This window comes from Xiphophorus maculatus, chromosome 12, assembly GCF_002775205.1.
Source record: "Xiphophorus maculatus strain JP 163 A chromosome 12, X_maculatus-5.0-male, whole genome shotgun sequence".
In the NCBI taxonomy this organism is placed as follows: domain Eukaryota; kingdom Metazoa; phylum Chordata; class Actinopteri; order Cyprinodontiformes; family Poeciliidae; genus Xiphophorus; species Xiphophorus maculatus.
Window position 1 is genome coordinate 23551807 of NC_036454.1, and position 19392 is coordinate 23571198.

At 41.7% G+C, this 19392-nt stretch overlaps 1 long non-coding RNA gene across 1 annotated transcript in view; it reads right to left on the minus strand.

The window, feature by feature from the left end:
• Window positions 1-18807, minus strand: part of LOC111610351 — a 79410-nt gene extending 60603 nt beyond the window's left edge. The window contains exon 1 of the long non-coding RNA XR_002753619.1: window positions 18600-18807. This is a non-coding gene — a long non-coding RNA (uncharacterized LOC111610351). The remainder of the gene's footprint in view (window positions 1-18599) is intronic.
• Window positions 18808-19392: the final 585 nt, after the last annotated feature.

Consider the following 19392-nt stretch of genomic DNA (forward strand, 5'->3'; position numbering starts at 1 on the left):
ATGAGTATGCCATTAAACCATTAGACAATCTTCTTGGACCCCATTTTGCTTCTATGCTTTTATTTTCTTAAGCAGGTAAGCAGTCAGGGTATCAAGGCTAATGCCAGGGGAGCTATCAGCCTACAATGCTCTATGAGCATAACTCCTATATGTCCAAACCCAGAATACAGGACAACTGAAAGGCTTGAGGTTTTTTTCTAACCACTCATCAACCGTGAATTGGAACCAATCAGAGACAACATATTTTACAAACAAGATTTTTTTCTTGCTCCTTTGTCCTATTTTCTCTCATTTACTGTACCACCAACCCTGGGCTTCAATTAAATCCTCTCAATGAAGTGAATTTAAAGGACTTAAATGAATTTGTTGCTTTTGCCTGGGGCCAATGTCTAACAGAGACTCATTCCTTGTAAGCAACATGAATTCACATGTTAAAATTAGGTAATTTAAAACAATGTTCCTTTCATTACTGCATTAAACAAGTACAAGGCCTGGTGTTCAACAGGGAAGCATAATTATAGATCAGACATGCCTGATTTGGTACAGTATATTACATTTGTCTACACTATAAAAAATGCCACTTAAAAAGTTTAAATTATTTGTTAAATTTGGGATAAAAATACTGAACAATTTCCTAAATAGAAGTTATGAGATTAATCAAAGACATAGTTTCAAATATATAAGCAAAGCACACTGACAACAGTCAAAACACTTGTGTAACCATATGATTTATCTGCAAATGTTTTACCCCCTCAACTAACTACAGTACTTTTTGAAAAGAAATTTTCAAACACCTTGTACTTATTCACATTTTGTTGAGACTGGGATGGAGGTTCACCTTCCAGCAGGATAATAATCCGAAACAGTCACAGCTACAGATGGATGGTTTCGATCAGGTGCCCAAGTCCAGTCCTCAAGAACTACTGTCCTGCAATTTTCCGATGCATCCCTTCTCCAACACTCCTGAATCAAATGAATGAGCCGTTACCAGGCCCCTGCAGAGATGAATGGCAAGACCATAAGGGAAACCAGCCATTTGATTCAGGTGTGTACTGGCGGGGACGCTTCTAAAAAATGCAGGATTGTAGCTCTCAAGGACTGAAGTTGGGACACTGGAGATGATACCAAATGTTATTAAAATGTCATCAAAATCCAGAACCTAAATACAATTAAGATTTTATATCAGAACTTGGAAAAAAGTTGTTAATAAATGCTCTCCATCCGTTCTGACTGAGATTTGGCTGTTTTGCAAAGAAGAATGGGCAAACTTTCCAGCCTCCAGTTAAATAAAGCTGATGGAGCCATAAACCACCAGACTTCCAGCTGTAATTGCAGTGAAGGAGAGTTGTAACAAGCAGTGGTGTCCCAGCTTGTTGCAACATAGAATCTCCAAATTGGAAGAACACACAAACCACAAACTCTCGGAGGGAAAATAGCATGCTTTTCCTTTTGGAAGAGTATACTGTTACAGTTTTAATTTAACTTGCTCCCCAATAAACCAAACTTGTAATGTCTTAATGAAATCAACAAATGTCAGATTTTAGAGAAAATTGGTCTGTAAGTCATTGTAGATGTGAAAAATGAAAAGGTTCTCACTTGTCTGTCTTATTTAAGAGAACGGCATTCGGCCTCATTTATTGTTTTTTTTTAAATATTTTGTTGTTCTTTTCTCAGCAACAAAAGTGCAATATACATCCTTTGTTGTATTTGATCAAGTTTAATTAACACCTAAAGTTAAGTCTGTTTTTTAATAAAATCATCTGGTTTTTTGTTCTGAAAATGAAATTAAATTAAAACTTAGAAGAAAAACAAAAACAAAGCTGATAAAACACTAAAGCACCAATACCAAAACTATTTCTGTTTTAGGATTTAGTTCCCATTGAAAGCTTGCTGTAAAATATTACAATTGCATGTGTTGGTGGGGAGATGCATGGTGGCACAGTTGGTAGCACTGTTGCCTTTGTAGGACAAAGGTCAAGGGTTTGAATCATTCTCTCCTGGTACTCGAACTTCTGCCCCATATACGATGGTTAGGTGGTTTCTCTAAATTTCTTTTAGGCATGAGTTTGTGCATGCATGATTGTGTCTTTTCTGTGTCTCTGTGTTGCCCTGAGATGGAGCAATGACCTGTTGAAGGTGAACCCTACCACTCCCCCAATGACTGCTGGAAATGGAGGAGGCACCAACGACCCCATAACCCTACAAGAGTAAGCAGGGGTTGTGCTCACTGGGCAAAGTTGTAATATTCTAATCAGGAGTCACACAAAACCATTGCATGGGTTGAAAATGCCCCCCAGGGTCACACTTTGAATACCCCTGTTTTAACATATAGAATAAGACATGTTTTTATCAGCTAAAATTTTAAAATCATTGTATATGTTTTCATTTATAAATGTGCATGGTACTTTTATAAATACATCTGTCACAGGTTCATGCCATAAAATCCCGAAGAAGTACATTGAAGTTTCTGTTTGTAACATAAAAAAATAACAAAATTATTGAGTGAATCATTTTGCAGTCCCCTGTAATGGCAGATAGCCTTGAGTTACTTAAGTGACATTGCATATTAAAATTTCATCAAGACATCGGGCTCCCAAACCCAGACTGAAAAACAAGTAAGGAAGGATTAGGCACAGTGTAGAGGATTGCCAGGGCTGGGAAATGATGACTGGAAACAGTCCCCATGTTGAAACCTGAACCACATCCCAAAGAAGAAAACAAAAAAAGACAGGTGTCAGTGACAGACATTTACGGTTTATCTTCTTCACTATGCAACATCTCCAGGCACATGGGCCAGTGGGTTGCTGGGAAAATCCTTTCGAAAAACACTCAAAGGGAAAATGACATGATCAATTCCACTAATCTCATTACACAGAATTCAACAGATTTTCTTTTTTTATGTATTCATGGGACATGGACAAAATAATGTTAAATATAATATAAAGTAGTGATTGCACAGGTATTTACCCCCTTCAAAGAAACTGACCTATTTCCACAGAGGCCCAGCCAGTTGGTGCCATAAGTCTCACAATGAGTGGAATGGAGATCACCTGAGTGTGCAATAAATATGCATTACTCTGCATATTTATTGCAGAGTAATAAATATGCATTCTTACACATGTACGGCATGGATGGATACACGCAAGTGTTCATTTTGATGCCTAATCAAAGATCAATAGGTCAGTTCAAGACACAGTATACTCTCTGAAATCTACAATAAATTTTAGTACTCATTCTGATGTAAATATAGATTTTCTTTAAATTATCTAATTTTAACAGGTAAATAATTGATGGTGAAACAATGTAGGGAAATAACTACAGCTTCTGATTACAACACACTGTAATTTGTCCACCTTATGCAATAAAAAATGATCAATACTGTTGAGACAGTGATCCCATAGCTCACTACATCACAAAAATATTTTACCAGAGACTTTGCCTTTTTCAGGTTGGTGATGAAGGAAAAAGGGTAAATGTCAACATTCACACACATAGTCCTGACCTGTATGGGCATGACCTCTAACCTTGTCCACATCACAGCAACAGTAAAAGTGAAGAACCTTATAGAAACATTTACTGACTGTGGGGGAACTGTTTCTGAGAGTGAATAGAAGCCTCTATAATTGGCTCTGTGATTTGACCTTGCACCTGTTCAGCGTGCGGCATTAACAGAATGTGGGGTGAGGTGTTTGTGTGAACCCCCGCCCCATTCTTTTCAAGACCTTAGACCAGTTCATCCCAGCTTTGTAGCGCTGAGTGAATTTAAGTCTTACAGTACGTTCACCTCAGTATGTGCAGAGATTCTCATGAGTGTGTGGTGTTATGAGGGAAAATGTGGGGGTGTGTGTGTAGTGCTCCAACATCAGTAAAACTTTGAACCCCACCCCAAACCCCCACAGGGACAATGCAATCAAACGTCACCACAGGAACCTGTTATAATGATCACTATCGAGTGTGCTAATTAATGCTGAATAGAGCTCATAAGCTGCATCCCTTTGCTAACAAATAATCCGATAACACAGCATGGTGTGACCCTGAGTGGCAGGGTCACACCCTTGGTCTAGAATCCACACTAGTACCTGCAGATACATGTGAAGCTCTCTTAAAACGTGTGCTGTAATAGGAGGCTAAAAAGCATGACGAGGCACAGAACTTGAGGGAATGATATCCTTATTTAAGAACCCTTAGGCTGTTTTCACTCCCCGCTGATGTAAACAGTATCATTATTTATATCACCATTGCCTGTGAGGATGTGTGCAAACACCAAGAAAGCGCAACATTTGCTGTTAGCCATAAACAAATTCAAACACACACTCATGCAAAACTGCGAGTCTCCTTTGAGATGTCAGCGATCTGCTCACGGTTTGGTGGAGCCATTGTTCAGAAGGGCTCATATTCTTTAACGGGGGCCCTTTTGTTGTTGTAAACAGCATGAATTTTTAATCCAGCCCAAGATTCTGGGTCGGTAATGAATGTGTCTCGGCAGCGAGTCTCTCTGGGGAGGCAGGCCCCAGGTTCCTGTTGCTAAGTTTCAGCAATGCCTGAAATCTGGAGGAATCAGCCTGATACGCCCAACCAATCCAGCACACAAACACACACACCCCTATACATGTACGGCATGGATGGCTGCATATGGATACACGCCAGTGTTCATTTTGATACCTAATCAAAGATCAATAGGTCAGTTCAAGACAGTACCCTCTACGAAATCCACAATAAATTTTAGAGCTCATTCTGATGTAAAAACTTTGAAACATCACAATTTTGAGGCAGATTTCTCAACTTCAGTTTTGAGCAGTCATTGTTAAAAGAGTTTTAAACAAAGAGATAAATACTGCAGAACTGGCATTTTAACCTCAGTTTACCATCTTCCAATGTCCATTAGCAGAACCAGCATTACAAAAAGGGAATATCCATGTTAATATTCTGGTGAATATAATTAAAATTTCCAAAGACTACCAGCAATTTGGATATTTTATGATATTTTATGAAAGCTGAAATTGAGCAGCATTGCAATGCACTCAGCTTTTGTGTCATCTGCCAAGACCTGTGCTCTGTCTTGCTCCAAGACTTAACATTGCTTCTGTATTTAGTGAATGTCATGACCCCTTATGGTGACTCATTTGGAAAATATTTGACAAGCAATAATTCCAGTGACTTGACTTGGTAGTTTTGTAGACATTTAGGGATAGGATCAAACACATGTAAAGTTCTTACTGTTCTCAGAGTTTTATTGTGTTACTAAACCATTCACAAGTACCCAAATCCTAATGCAGCTGCCTCTCCCAGCTGCACTCGGAAGAGGTGGTCAACAATCACGTCTAGGCCGCAGAGAAAACGCACATATGCAAAACCACCAGCAGGCTGGAAAGCTGTTTTAGACTTTGAAATGAATCATAAGTTTGAAAACAAAAACTAGGCCTGCAAAAACTAACAAAACTACAAAAAGACAAGGTGTCTTTGCTGTCCCCAGACCTACAAAAAAGGCAAAAAGACAAGATTTGTGACATGTTTGAGTAAAACGCAGAGCTGCTTTCATATCTCTATGTTTTCTCTGACTCATTTAAAACCATACTAATATTGAAAATAGCTAACATCAAATCTTCACCAAGCAACCAAATCCTCAGAGAAAAGTGTTGGTATCAGTGACGCCAAGTTGCTCTTAGTGTTTATAAGAGATTTGGATAGTCATAACAAATAAAACCGAAGATGACCAAATCTAGTCTCTGAATCATTTTCGCAGTACATCTTCTGACAAATGTGCATAAGAATTAAAACTCTTGTTGGTTTACCAAAATATGTCAACATTTTTCATTACATCTTTTCTCTTTCTGTCAAGTCTTTTCTTCTGGCCTGGCAGATTTAAAGAGCACCGTCTTTTCCGGCTTGCTTTTTGTCTCCTCAGAGGATCTATAGCTTCGATTCTGCACCAAAGGCTGTCACTCATTTTATTAGTCTAAGGCTTTCTTGTTCAATAATGTCAATTCCAAGCTGCCGACACTGATCTGGAGGAGCTCCTCCTCAATGAACACCCCCAAAGCAACCACATGCTTCATGAAAACTTTCCTCCATCATTTTCAACATCATAATTTTACCAACACACACACACAGCTTACTTTGGAAACGATAGCACACCGCTTGCAGATTCAGTTGCATGTTTCAGGGCAGCTAACAGAGTTTGCAACTGTCTCTAAGTTTTGACAGAAGTTTGATCTCTTGTTAAAAGCAAGGGGCCTACAACAGAATTCCTTACTCTGTTACCGAAATATTAAACTCTTATCTATAGGGAAAAATGGCACTTATGTGAAATTGTGTCTCAGAACAGTTCTGCTCTCTCTGGAACAAGTCAGAGAGAAAAAGAAAAAAAAAACCTCCAATGAAACTTAGAGACATGCACTTTGTGTCACGGTTAAAGCAAAGCATTGCTTTTTTAAGTAAAAGAGATGTGAAATTCTCTACTTTTCCTCTTTTTCTTCTTCGTTTTTTGTGGCCCTCCTCTCCCAAAGCGATTAAATTGCTGATTGATTTTTGTATCTCGGCTCGATTCCTTGCCCCTCGCTCTCCGTCTCTTGCCATTGATCCTCACAAGGCTGCTGACTCCAAAGTCAGAGGACCCATCCGCTCTGGCCTCCGGAAATGAACTTGTTAGATGGGCTGTGCGATTTATTGCTCATGAGGCCAGGGTGTCTCTTTGTGAATGTGTAAGAGTCTATAGGGGCTGACTGTGAGTGAATGCGTGTGTGTGTGTTAGTGACGGCGTAAGTATGTGTGTGTTGCAATGTTGCTTCCAGAAGGTCTGGGATTTATTGCATGTCTGCATTTCTCAAGTGCGCGTACATGTGTAGCAACGTGTGGAATTTATATCAGCGTGTGCACCGAGGTATCATGTATGTCTATCTTGCTGGGTGTTTTACCTTCAGTGTAAAGATTTTAACCTTGAATGACTTCATTTACTGTCGTTTTACCCTTTTTTTTGTAAAACCAACTGATGTTGAAGATTACAATTCAAAAAGCAGGGTTATAGATTTTGCTGAAGTCTTGTTGGAAAGTGTTCTGCTGACGCTGGATGATGTCAGTTCTACCTCGTGTTCTGAAGCGCAATGTTCACTGATCTGCCCAGCCTGCCTGCACGTGGCGTCAGACCCAGCCCTGTCCTTTGCTGCAGCCTCCACTGATGTATTGATTGGGTTCCATTTAAAAGCCCTGTTCTCCCACCGTTATTTACTCCAATAGTAAATCTTTACAATGCCGTAAAAGACTGTTTTACACACTCTGGTTATACAATGTCCTGCCGCAAGGAACAGACAGACGTGTGTCAGGAGAGGAGAGAAGTAGAGAGGAGGGCAGAGGAGAGGAGAAGTGACAGTATCTCCAAAGAGCACCATAAGGCGTTTGTGTTACAGAGGATGCTCTGAACGAAGGATGCTTCTTCTGTCAACTTTAATATCCTCTCAGTCATATTTTAGAACTAATACTTGTCTTTGTGGCTTAGCGTTTTCATTTGCCAATTGGAAATCTGGAGAAAATAATCTTATGTACGTCCATTTTGAATATCTGCATTGTCATAAAAACACAATGCCTTGCAAATATTTTAAATACCACTTTGACTTTTTCACATGTTGTCACAATGCAAGCACATGCCTGAGTACTGTACAGATATTTCTTGATAGACAAGCTCAAATTAGTGCATTGAAGTAGAACATGTATATTGCAGATAGTTTTGAAGGTTTTATACAAATGCCGATCTGAAAAGTGTGGCATGTGCTTGTGTTCAGCCCCTATGAGTCAATACTTGCATCGACAGGCTGACATTTTTTCTAATTTGTCCTTGTAAAACAGCCTCAGTCAGTTTGGAGAACTTCACTGGAGAGCCAGTGTCTTGGCACAAATATTCAACTGCATTTAGATCAGGACTTTTACAAGGCCATGCTAACAAATGGCCATATTTAATCTAAACCCTTCTATTTTAGCTCTGGCTGTATATGTAGTGTCATTGTTGCTATATAAGATCATTTCAAGTCTTTTGCAAACTCTAACAAGCTTTTTTTAGGATCTCTGACCAGTTTTCAAGTCCAAGCTCAAGAAAAGCATCTCCACAGCATGATGCTGCCATCACCATGTTTCCCCATAATAGTGGACTGTTTAGGATGACGTGCCGTATGAATTATCTACACTCTCTACACAAGTAAATTCTGGTCTCATCTGACGAGGCAAACTTCTTCCCCATATTCACTGTGCTGCCTATGACAAAATTCAAACAAGATCTTTAAGAAAAATACTTTTTTTAAAAAGTGCCTTGAGAAGACATGAATATATAAATAACATAAATTGAATTGAATTGAACCTGTTACTGCATGAAACAGTGACTTTCCTCTTTATATGAACCTGGATCTAATTCTGTTGACATTCCCTTCATGGAGCAGTCATATTTACAAATTACACACATGGACTCCATTTACCATCTTGACTGCGATTTGTTGCAGTAAATTTTATTTCAAGGTTTTGAGTACAGAAAGCTAGAAACACATGGATGCCACACTTTTCAGATTTTTATTTATGAACATTTTGGAGTCCATGTCTCATTGCTGCTGCTTTGCGTGGTTCAGTCACATGAAACTGCAATAACATACTTTGAAGTTTACGGTTGCAACGTGACAACATGCAAAAGAGTCCAAGAGATGTAAACAACTTAGCAGGTTATTGTCTTTTGTATAATTGTATATTTGAAAAAGAATAATAAACTTTCAAGAGCGCACTTATGCAAAAATTTACGTGAAGACGTCAAGCCCAAGCTTTGACGTGCACTTCAGAGGTCACTGTGCATCAGCGTAAATCCTTCCCCTTGGATGTTGCTGAGGTCTTTATTTCATTAGAGGACTTATGCTAGCGATTCTGGTCTCCACTGCCCACTGCAGGCCTTTAGCCTGACCCAGACACACACTGCTATCGGCCGCATGGCCAAGTCACACCAGCAGTAATAATCACTTAATTTAGGAGCAGAAAGGCGGACCATGCTCTGCCTTTATTGGTGTTGATGCCGAGCAGGCTTCAAAAAGCCACTGGGCCCGTAATTTATCTCTCTCTGTGGACCCAGAGAGTTTCAGGAACACAGTGAGGAAGACATGGAGCGTAAATGAGTGTGAGGGAGAGGAAGGGTTGGAGTATGTGTCTTTCAGTGGGAGTTTAATAGTAGTTGGCTGTTGACTTTGGTGTACTTATTCTTTGATGTCAGTAACATGATCATCAAGGATCTTTTCCCTCAGCCCCCCTGCAGTAAGTTTTGTGCTGGCAGCAGAGCATTCCCTCTCACAAACTCCTCCAAGTTGAACTTGGCGGTCCAAATCATCCACTGCTGGTAGTGCTCACTTGGGAAATGCAAGCTGAAATGTATACTTAAAAAAAGATCATTTGGAATAAACAATAAATAATTCAGGAGATGAGTTAAATAAGTAATAGTGTGATATCTATTTCTTTGGTGGCACTATTGCCTTGCTTTACTTATTAATGGACTTAATAGACACCATGCCTCGCCATGAAGGGCAAAGTCTAAGAAGCCCACAGTGAGTCTCTTGAAGTGAGTATTTAAAGGAAAGAGAAAGTTGCAGCTTTCTTCATCTTGCCCTGTTTTGTCTGTCTTTGGGAAGTGTTGAGACGCAGAGTACAGTCCAGAATATTTTATGTTTTGGGGGGAGTATTAAAAAAATGGATTATGAAGTGACATGAGCCAGCTGTGGGATCCTGAATCCTCACTTCATACAACAAAACTCCCCTCTCCAGAATATCCTCCGTGCTCCAAAAATACCCTCCCCCATAACATCCACCCTTCTCAGGGAGCAGATAGAATATCTTTCTCCATATCTGGCAACCATGACCACAAATTAAGACGGAGCTCCTGTAAAGCTTGTTCAGCCCTGGGATTTAAGAGTCCCCAAAAGGAAACAGAAACTTTTCAGATTTTAATTTTGCATAGGTGTGAACACTTTCAGTCCACAGTTAACTATGATACTACGGCTTTCTTAAGCCATCCCAGACTGGAGCGTTTCCTGAAACAGGAACGTTGGGAAGAATCCAGCCACACACTGTAACACCTCCGAGCCGAATTGAAAAGAAAACTGCTCCTGCAGTGGCTGTCAAGTGACTCATCGTCTTTTTTCTTTTTTGTTGTTTTTTGGTTTTTTTACAGCGCTGCAACCTGTTCACATGTTGATTTTAAAATGCCTAATTGCAACAAGCAAACTGACAGGTAGCTCACTCAAAGTCAGCCACAAGCCACAAAAAGTAAAAGTATCATTATGACTGTCTAATGGGCTCCCCTTCCTGTAATTCTCGGGTTAATACACAGAAAACGTTGCAGCTGGCAGGGAACTGAGGTGGGTGGGCTTAATGGTTTGTTGTTCGAGTGTTGACACCTTCTAATAAGTTGACAAATGTGTGCTTTAGTGGCCAGTCAACAACTTGCTAATATACGGCTAAAACACTTTCTTGTGCTGCTGCAGAAGGATTGAGGCAGTACAGGCTTTGCGGAGCAGCAGGAGTATTTTAGCAGACGGATGGACAGGAGCGCGCCGTCATCCTGAAACATGGCCGACAGCAGCCAGAGATTGTAAATCTGGCCGTGCCTGAACTTCAGCGCTGGGCATGGTGTGAGCATGCACCTGAACGCATTGTGCACTGCAATGCTGCAGTCTGGACCGGACAACAAACAACGTTGCACAAGCATGTTGATCAAATCCTAATTTTAATGTCAGCATTTTTTTTTTTCACTCCAAACACATGCAGCTATGCGTGTTCACAAGAGTGTGTTCCAACGTGCAGGGCTATATTTAGGAGGATGTGGGCCCCCAAGCTAGAGCCGGTTTTGGCACCCTACCCACACACGCTTCTTTTACCATGCAAATTTCAGCAGACTGAAAGCTGGGGACACATCAACTAAAGCACTTCTTCAGCTATTATAGCAACAATGTCAAACCTGTAGTGGGCCACCTAATGCATCAAAAGCAAAGCAAGAAATGTGGAGCATGTGCATATGTGTGAGAGTATGAGAAAATCAAGCAATCCGTCTTTTAAGGACGGTCTGTGTCATTTCTACTGTTCCAACCACCAGAAGGTGAAAGTCGTACAAGCAGAATTTAGGAAGAGATAACTGAAACCCAAATAACACACTGATAGGAATATTTGACCGGAGATGTTCATTTCACCATATTGAAAAGTAATTTCATTTTATCTATTATTTTTGCCTTGTGGTAGCACTATTACCTTGAAGCAAGAAGGTCCTGGGGGTTTTCTGTTCTCTATGTGGGTTTTCACAGTTTTTTGTGCTGTGCCTCAACATAAGACAATTCACACCATAATTCCATCCCTCTTTATTTCACATAGGGCTGAGTTATGTCTGGGGGTTTGTTTGTAGTTTTTTCAGTTTACTTTTCTTGATTCTTGTTCACTTTTCAAACTTATAGTTTACTAAGCAGAATGTAACGTGTTTTCCCATGGGTGTTTTTATTTTTCTGGTAGCTTCAATTTTCAACAAAAGCTGTAGGTGGAGTCAGGCCATCTGTATTCTAAAGAGTCTACAGTGCTAACATGCAAGGACGCCCACTTCCTCACTCCCTCACACATTCCTCACCTGATGCTTTGGGTGCAGAGAGGATAAAAAATATAGCCATGTCTCCCCCCTCTGGCCTGTGACTGCTGGAGACGAGGATGCCTCTCGCCTCCCATTTCCCCTGGTCCACAGGAGGCCCATCTCTACACAACTGCGGACCCATCTGTCCCGCATGGCTAACTGGGCTCCTGTGTATTCACCGCTGCCGAGAAACAGAGAAGCAAAGGGGGTCGAGGGGTGGCGGCGGTGGGGGTTTCAGGATCCAACATCTGGGAGCCATCAAGCCAAAAGAGCCTCAGATCCTGAGATTCCAGTCTCCGACCGCTCTCTCCTCTGCTCAAGCCCCTAACCCCCCCATACTACCTTTCCTCTCCATCTGTCTCCCTCCTTCACCTCTTCTTCCCCCTCCTCCTCTTCCTCTGCTCCTCTCGTCCCAGCTGCCCATCATTTCCCTGTCTCCTCGGCAGTGGGCCTAATCCAAACAGATTGTCTAACTGTTCCAAAAACATACTCCCTTTTCTAAGTCCACTCCCCTCCACCCCTCCACGCTGCCCCCTTTTTGTCCTGCGTTCATCCCCGGGAACAGGCTCCCTCTTTCATGGTGGAGGAGCTGCCGGTGTCCGTCTGGTCTAGGTTAGCAGGTTACTGCTCCACATGACAATTTCAAGGAGAATAACCTAACTGGGCCCCAAAGCTCTTTGACAGATCTCCGATTTAATACTCAAGCACCATAGATTACACACCATCTAACTCTCTCTGCTCCCTCTCCCTTCTTTCTTAACTGTATAGGAATGACTGCAGCTGTGTGTGTGTGTGCGTGTGTGTGTGTGCACAGTTCAGAGCTCTTTTGTCTCAAGCACATAGTCCAGGCCAGCCTCCTAATTTCCACATGCTAGTGCTAGGTTAAGGAGAGATCCCCAGTAGGGTGCTTGGAAGCAGAGAGGTATCCCAGGAGACCACCAGGCCCCCTGCTGGGTAGCCTGCCTACATCTGAGGCTCCCCATGCCACTGCTGGGTGAACTCCTGCATATTGTGTTTTGTTTAGAAGGAAGCGCCATCCCTACTTACCATAATTGAATTAAAAGGATTAACATGGTTCCAGTGTTGCTCACATCTGTGTTCTCTGTGATTCCAGCTCTCTCCTCATGTCTTACCGTTCTTAAAAAAAAAATAAAAAGAGGCAGTTTTTCAGCTGCACGGGAAATGCAAGATGAGAAATGAATGAGATTTTATGTAATTAAAAGACACAATTAGAGGGCACAAAGTAATGCAGATGATGTCGTTTGGGGTTTTCTTTGCTGTTGATACGGCACGTTAGGATGTGCTGCACTAAAATCTGCCAATTAAAGGGTGTCATAATGCTCTCAATGTTTACATTAAGGTCCAAAGAACAAAAAAATTAATTGCAGTAAAAATTAATGCTGGAGTAAAAGTCCCTTTGTTGACTTTAGCCTGAACATGTAGCTGTTATCCCAATTGGATAGTGACAGAGGGTCATAGGAGCAGCTGCCTGCAGATCAGAGGCTGGATTAATTGTTGACACTCTCCCAGTCCAAACAGAACCCTCACTACCCCCATTATACACACACACGGGCACAAGCACACACATAGTGTCCCAACTACACTGAGGCCTTGACAGACACTTTGATTTATGTCTGGCCACCAACAAAAAAAGAGAACAAAATCAATTGGCTATTACCGCACTTAGCACCGGGCTGTCACCACCTGGGAGTAGGGTGTTGAAAATAAAAGACAGAGTCCATACAGCATGTCTATACCACTCCATATACTCATTCCCACCGGGGGAGACAGATCAGTGCTCAATCTCCATATACACAGCCTCCGAACTGACTCTGCGTAACAGTTGTACTCAGTGGGTGGGGGGTTCAGTTGTAGCCCGGAGGTCAGGAGAGCTGGCTTGGGACTTCAGTGTTGACGGTCGGAGTTGCCAGACAAGCCAGAAAACGGTGGCTGGAAGTAGTAACCACACAAAAAAAAAAGAAAAAAGAAACGAGCAACGCTCGAAGTTTCATCTGGCCAGCTGAGGAGTCAAGAGGTTGTGGTGTGACGTTTGCAGATCTCTGTGACTTTAACTAGGAGACGCATTGATGTCAGAATTTAAAGCTGGAAACTGTTGTCGATTTTTGCTACTCTCAATTTAAAATTTTTAAGAACTTCAACATACGAAGCTAAAAGAACAGCAGTTTTTGCTAGCTCTATGGTTGTGAGCAATCCAATTTAGCTTCTTTCAGGATTCAGAACGCTCACTCTTCTTAAGTAAGATGTAAGCCTTTCCTCTACTTTTTGAGTACCAGAGTGTAAGTCTGTGTAACAGTCTGTGTAACATACACATAATTGCAGATGACGGTATTTGTTTCCAACTGGTCGGAGCTGTCTGACCCAGCCGACCCTATCTAATAAGCAGAATGAATATTTGAAAATCAGAAACACTTTTTAAAAGTAACCCTGACCCACACCTCAGTCTCAATCTAAGCTCTAACCATCAATAAAAGTAGGCAACAACTGGTTCACATGAAGAGTTATCAGGATTAGAAACATCACTCTTTATAAATATGCTAAAGACCGTGAATCATTATCTTAACTGAGATATCCATGTTGGCATTGTAAATGAGAGCTAGTTCTCCGTCATCTCACCTGGCTAAATAAAGGTTAAAGAAATAAATGGTTGACATCTCAAAAGGATAGTATAGAGTCACTTTCTTCTGCTTTGTTCAGCTTCCCTGTTAGCTTCTACAAGTATTGCTCTCTCTCACTGTCCTGCAGCCTGAATAAACCACTGAACTGTCATAAAAGATACCAATGCTTTTGATATAGCTCCTTACTTGTCTATTCTTCCTCGGACTTCATTTTAAACACTAAAGACTAACTTGGAGTCTTCATCCCTCAGCAACAGCCTCCTTGACAAAGGCTGCCAGTGCAACCCAGTCGAGCTTAAAAATGGTGCTTCTGCCTATTGGAAAACATTTGAATTTGAGTTTCTAAGTGAGCAGTCACCAGTCAGTGTTGCTCAAGCCATTTATCAGCAAATTCCAGTCATTTTGTGGTGTGTTGTGTTCAATCGGAACAGTATCGGTCTAAAGCACAGTGCTATTTAAATAAATGCAAGATGAAACTTTTAATGTTACTAAATACTGTTTGTGGGAAAAGTTAAGAAATTGTTTAATCAATTTTCATGTTGGCTTTTAATCCTCTCAGCGTTAAGGACCAAAACTGGATTGTACTTTTGTGCAACTTATTTTTATTGCAAGGCATGATGTAATATATATTTAGCTGCGATAAGGTTACCTGAAACACACTCTGATAATGTTAACTGCACCCCTTCACCTTGCCTTGACCCTGATGTCCTACACATTTAAAATTGTCCTTCTCTATTTAGGCTTTTCATTCCCAGTGGAAGCTATTCTCGGCATGCATCATGCCAGCAAGGATATTTTTATGGTAAGACTTTATGGAGCAGGATGTAAGGAGGTAGGGGGTTGCAGCATCGAAGGAGGATAGATATACGACATAGGGATTTTTCTAGCAGTGCAGGTTTCAGACACAGAGGAAACCTGTTAGACACAAAGAAGCGAATTAAAGAAAAGAAGCAAGAGAGAGTGAAATAATATCACAAATTGCGATGGCTATTTGCTCCCTGGCTACATAGGCTCCCCAAATGCAGCACAGTTGTCGGCTTGTCCCTCACGACTAGCAAAGAAACCGTGTCGGACCCAACAACTGCGTGTCTGCCAAAAGGAATGCAGACCAGGGTCAGCGGCTGAGGCCTCAAGCCTCTGAGGGGCTATTCTGAGAGCAGGAGCTCATCGCTTGTTCTAACCCTATACTCCCGTCTTGTGACTGTGGTTAAAAACGGGCCTATGCGCTCACTGATACTCAAACACACACATATACACACAAAGACATTCAGAGGAGACAAACTTCGGAAAACAGTGGGTGGGAACAAACAGAAGCATGATGTATTTTTCATGTAACAGTCATCGACATTGGGGCCTATGTGCTTAGTTGGGTGTGGGTTTCGATGCAAAAGATATTTGCTGCCAGGGTGTTGTCAAAGCAGGAAAAATTGTAGTAGCTCAGTCACAATGTGCAAATTGTCTCTGCGTCCGTCTTCGGTTCCAAGTTCCAGCCCACTGACCATATGCCGTAATCACAGTGTATTTAGCTTTATCTTTAGAGAGCTGGCATTCATGACTCTTCTTTATGACACTTTAAACTTTAACTGCCTGGGTCTTTCTGCTTCAACTCCACTTTAACGGCTGCTACCCAAGGGAGCTGAGGAGCTTATGAGACAGAACTGAAGAAAGCTCTGATCACCCATGTTGGCAGCAGCCGCGTGGCAGAGCACAGACAGCCGTCCTGAAACAGCCATGCAGCCGGTGAGATACAGTGAACCAGAAACCAGTGAAGTTATAATTAAACATAAATGCAACACCACATATTTATATCAAGCTATTAACACATTTACACCTGGTGATGTCATCTCGGCCCATCCCACCTACGTTTTTCGGTGGCTCACAAAAGGTATTTGCATCCCTTGAACTTTTTCACAATTTGCAACATTGCAATTCTGCTAGAATTGTGCAAATTTACTCACCCAGCTTTACTATGATATTACATGATATGATGTGTTTAGCACTTTAGCAAAGGTGGGAAAATCCATTAAGTTGCCTTTATGGATGAGTGCCAGGAAGAAATCATTGTTGAAAGAAAGTAATGAAAAATCTCCTTCAGAGTTTGTTGGAAGCCAAGTAGAGGTCACAGCAAACATCTGGATGAAGGCGCTCTAGACAGATGAGGCAACAACTAAACTCTTCGCCTCAATGACAAATACTAAAACACGATGTTGGCAGAATAATGCTGTGGGAATGCTTCTCTGTATGTGAAACAAAGACCAGCTCTTAAGAGTTGATGCTAACGAGTGCAAGAAACATGGGACTATTGCAAAGATTCACATTTCAATGCTTTAGATTAAAAGAAAGTGCTTTGGGCAGACGATCTGAAAATGAAACCTTTTGCCCTGCATACATTGCAGTGACACGGCAGTGACAGCATTATGCTGTGGAAATCCCCAGACAGGGAGCCTGGTTTGAGTTGCTAAGAAGACGGTGATAAATGGTGAGTTGACGAACATCCATTAAAGGTTTTAAAAGACTTGAGGTGGAGGCTCCCCTTGCAGCAGAACAACGACCCTAAACATACAGCCAGGGATCCAAACGGTTCAGCTCAAAGCATATTCATCTGTTAATTTGGCTCAATCAAAGGTCAGACCTGAATCCAATTATAAACTCATGGAAAGAAATGAAATGTAGTGATCCGTCCAATGACCGAGCTTGATCTACTTTGCCAAGAGGAACAGGCAAGTGTTTTGTTCTCTAGATGTCAAGAGCTGGTAGATTCATACCGCAAAATACTTCCAGCTGAATCAAAACACATTTCTAGATATCATTTTCCCTTCACTTCATTCCATTTCATAATCATTTGCTACTTTGTGTGTACATATCATGAAAAATCTCATTACATACATTGAAGTTAATGGTTGTAATTTGTTAAAATGTGAAAAAGTTCCTTTTATATCCAATTATATGTTTTAGGATAAATTTATTATCCATAATCAGTATCTGATACTGAAGCATCTCTTTGTTAAATCGTCTGTTTCATTAGTCGCCAGCTCTGGTACATGTGGCCACCCATTAGTAATCCCAGTGGTTTGGAAAGAATAGGCACACAAACTTATAATCACATTTAAAAGCGCCAGGATCATGGATCCACACAAATAGCCGCACTTAACCAGACACAGATGTGTGCAGCAGAACCTTGTATTCTTTATTCTCCTGCATGGCAACACTTAGAAACTCAGTCATAAGCAAATCCTAGAACAATAATGGGGTTCATGTTCGTAGAAGTTGTGCAACACATAACCCAGAGAGACACCTGTTGGGACACTCAGACTCCCACAAGCCCAAGATAGTCTGTCATCTTAGGTGCTTGCTCACGTGAGTTCCCAGGGGGTTGGGGCTGAGCCGCCCTCCAGCAGGACTTTTATGGATATGTTTACGAGCACTTCGTCGTAGTCCCCTGTTTTAGGACGGGCTGAGCCAAGCTGTGCTGAGCAGGAGGGAGGTGGGACAGGATTGATGGCAGGCGGGACAGAGCGGCCCTGTCTGGGCGTCTAGGTCATACGCCGTGGCCTCTGCTTTCTCCGGTTTCAGCTCAGGTTGCTGTTTCATGTGGACTCTCCAACAGGGGGACACTAACTGTCAACATAGCTCCCCTGCGAATGCCATAGGTCAGTACACACATGTGCTCGCAGTGAGTCTAGTTGGGGCTCACAATGGATCAAGTAGAGAGAGCACCCCACTGTGCAAATGAGCCCAATAAATAAGAGTTAAATATGCTGCTCCGCCAGAGTCTGATCCCGGTCAAACACACTGGAGTTGTCCGAGCCAAGCCATCGATGTTACAAAAACAGGAATGTTTTAATTTAAAGACAGGGTGAGCTTTCAGCAAAAAAAAATAGCTGCTTTCTTAGCTCTTATGTTATTTTGTGCAACCACAGCTATGTTAAAGGCCAGATGAGGCCCTGACCCTGCGGACCAAGGAATCATTAAGGGCTCATAAAGGGCTTTGCGCCAAGCCTCCACTCAATAGGCCTGCATCCACATGGAGCCGATGCAGCTGATTAATTAGTCAAGCAATCAATACGCAGCACCCTCCATCTACTGATTTACTTGACTATTTTGTCCACGTACCACAGCAGTTACTGCACATATACCAAATATCTACGCGTGCTCCTGCAGACACACAAATACCGTGTGCAGGAAAGCGTACATACGGCCCAACAAATGCACAAAGAAGCAATCACACACTTGTCTACAAAATGATAATGAGATCGGAAAACAAAGAAAAACACTTTGAATTGGGGATAAGAAGCGACAAAGGGAGAAAAAGCTGTGGGAATAAGTATGAAAGTTCTCACCTTCAAAGCAGTGAGAGCAGTCTGACTGTCAGTCAGAAGAGGGAGGTGCCATTTGAAGGATCAGTCATCCTTGACAGCGCTGTCATGGAGAGCCTTAATTAGCCAGGATTACTTCCTCACTTAATGAAGCATGCGCTTCTTCGTCTCGGCCCGAATACCACTCGCTCCTCTTCCTATTTGCCTTCCCCCAGGTTTTCTCCTCTGTCTGTCTCGCTCACTCATTCGCCGTTGCTCGTCCCTGTTCTCTGAGCTTCTCTTCAGGCAGGCTCCTTAAATCACTGTTCATACTGGAGACTTCTCACATCCCGTATCATAGACGCTCTGTCACTTTCACTAACCTAAGTGGGTGTGTGTTCATTCCCCCTTCAGAGTCCTTCTTGAACATACACACACTCAATTCCTGCTCAATTGCAGCTCACATTTTGACAGATTCTTTTTTTTTTGTCTTCTCAAAATGTGCCATTTTCCAAACAAAACCCTCTGGTCAGTTTAGTATCATGTGGTTGATGATACTAACATGGTTCTCACTATAAAGTGGTGAGGACCATGCTCACCATCTGACAAAACACTTGTGTTGGTTCTCTAAAAGCCAGGATGACTCGTTTCTCCAGAGACATGAATAATAGTTGCAACTTGGATACGAATGAAGATGTTTTTATTAACCAGTGCACTAAATAGTAGCATATGACTACGAAAGGGAAGGAAGGTTTTTCAATTGTTTTTGCGAATAATAGATATGAAAAATGTAATGTGCATTGCTCTCAATTCCCTTTTACTTTGATATCACTGAATA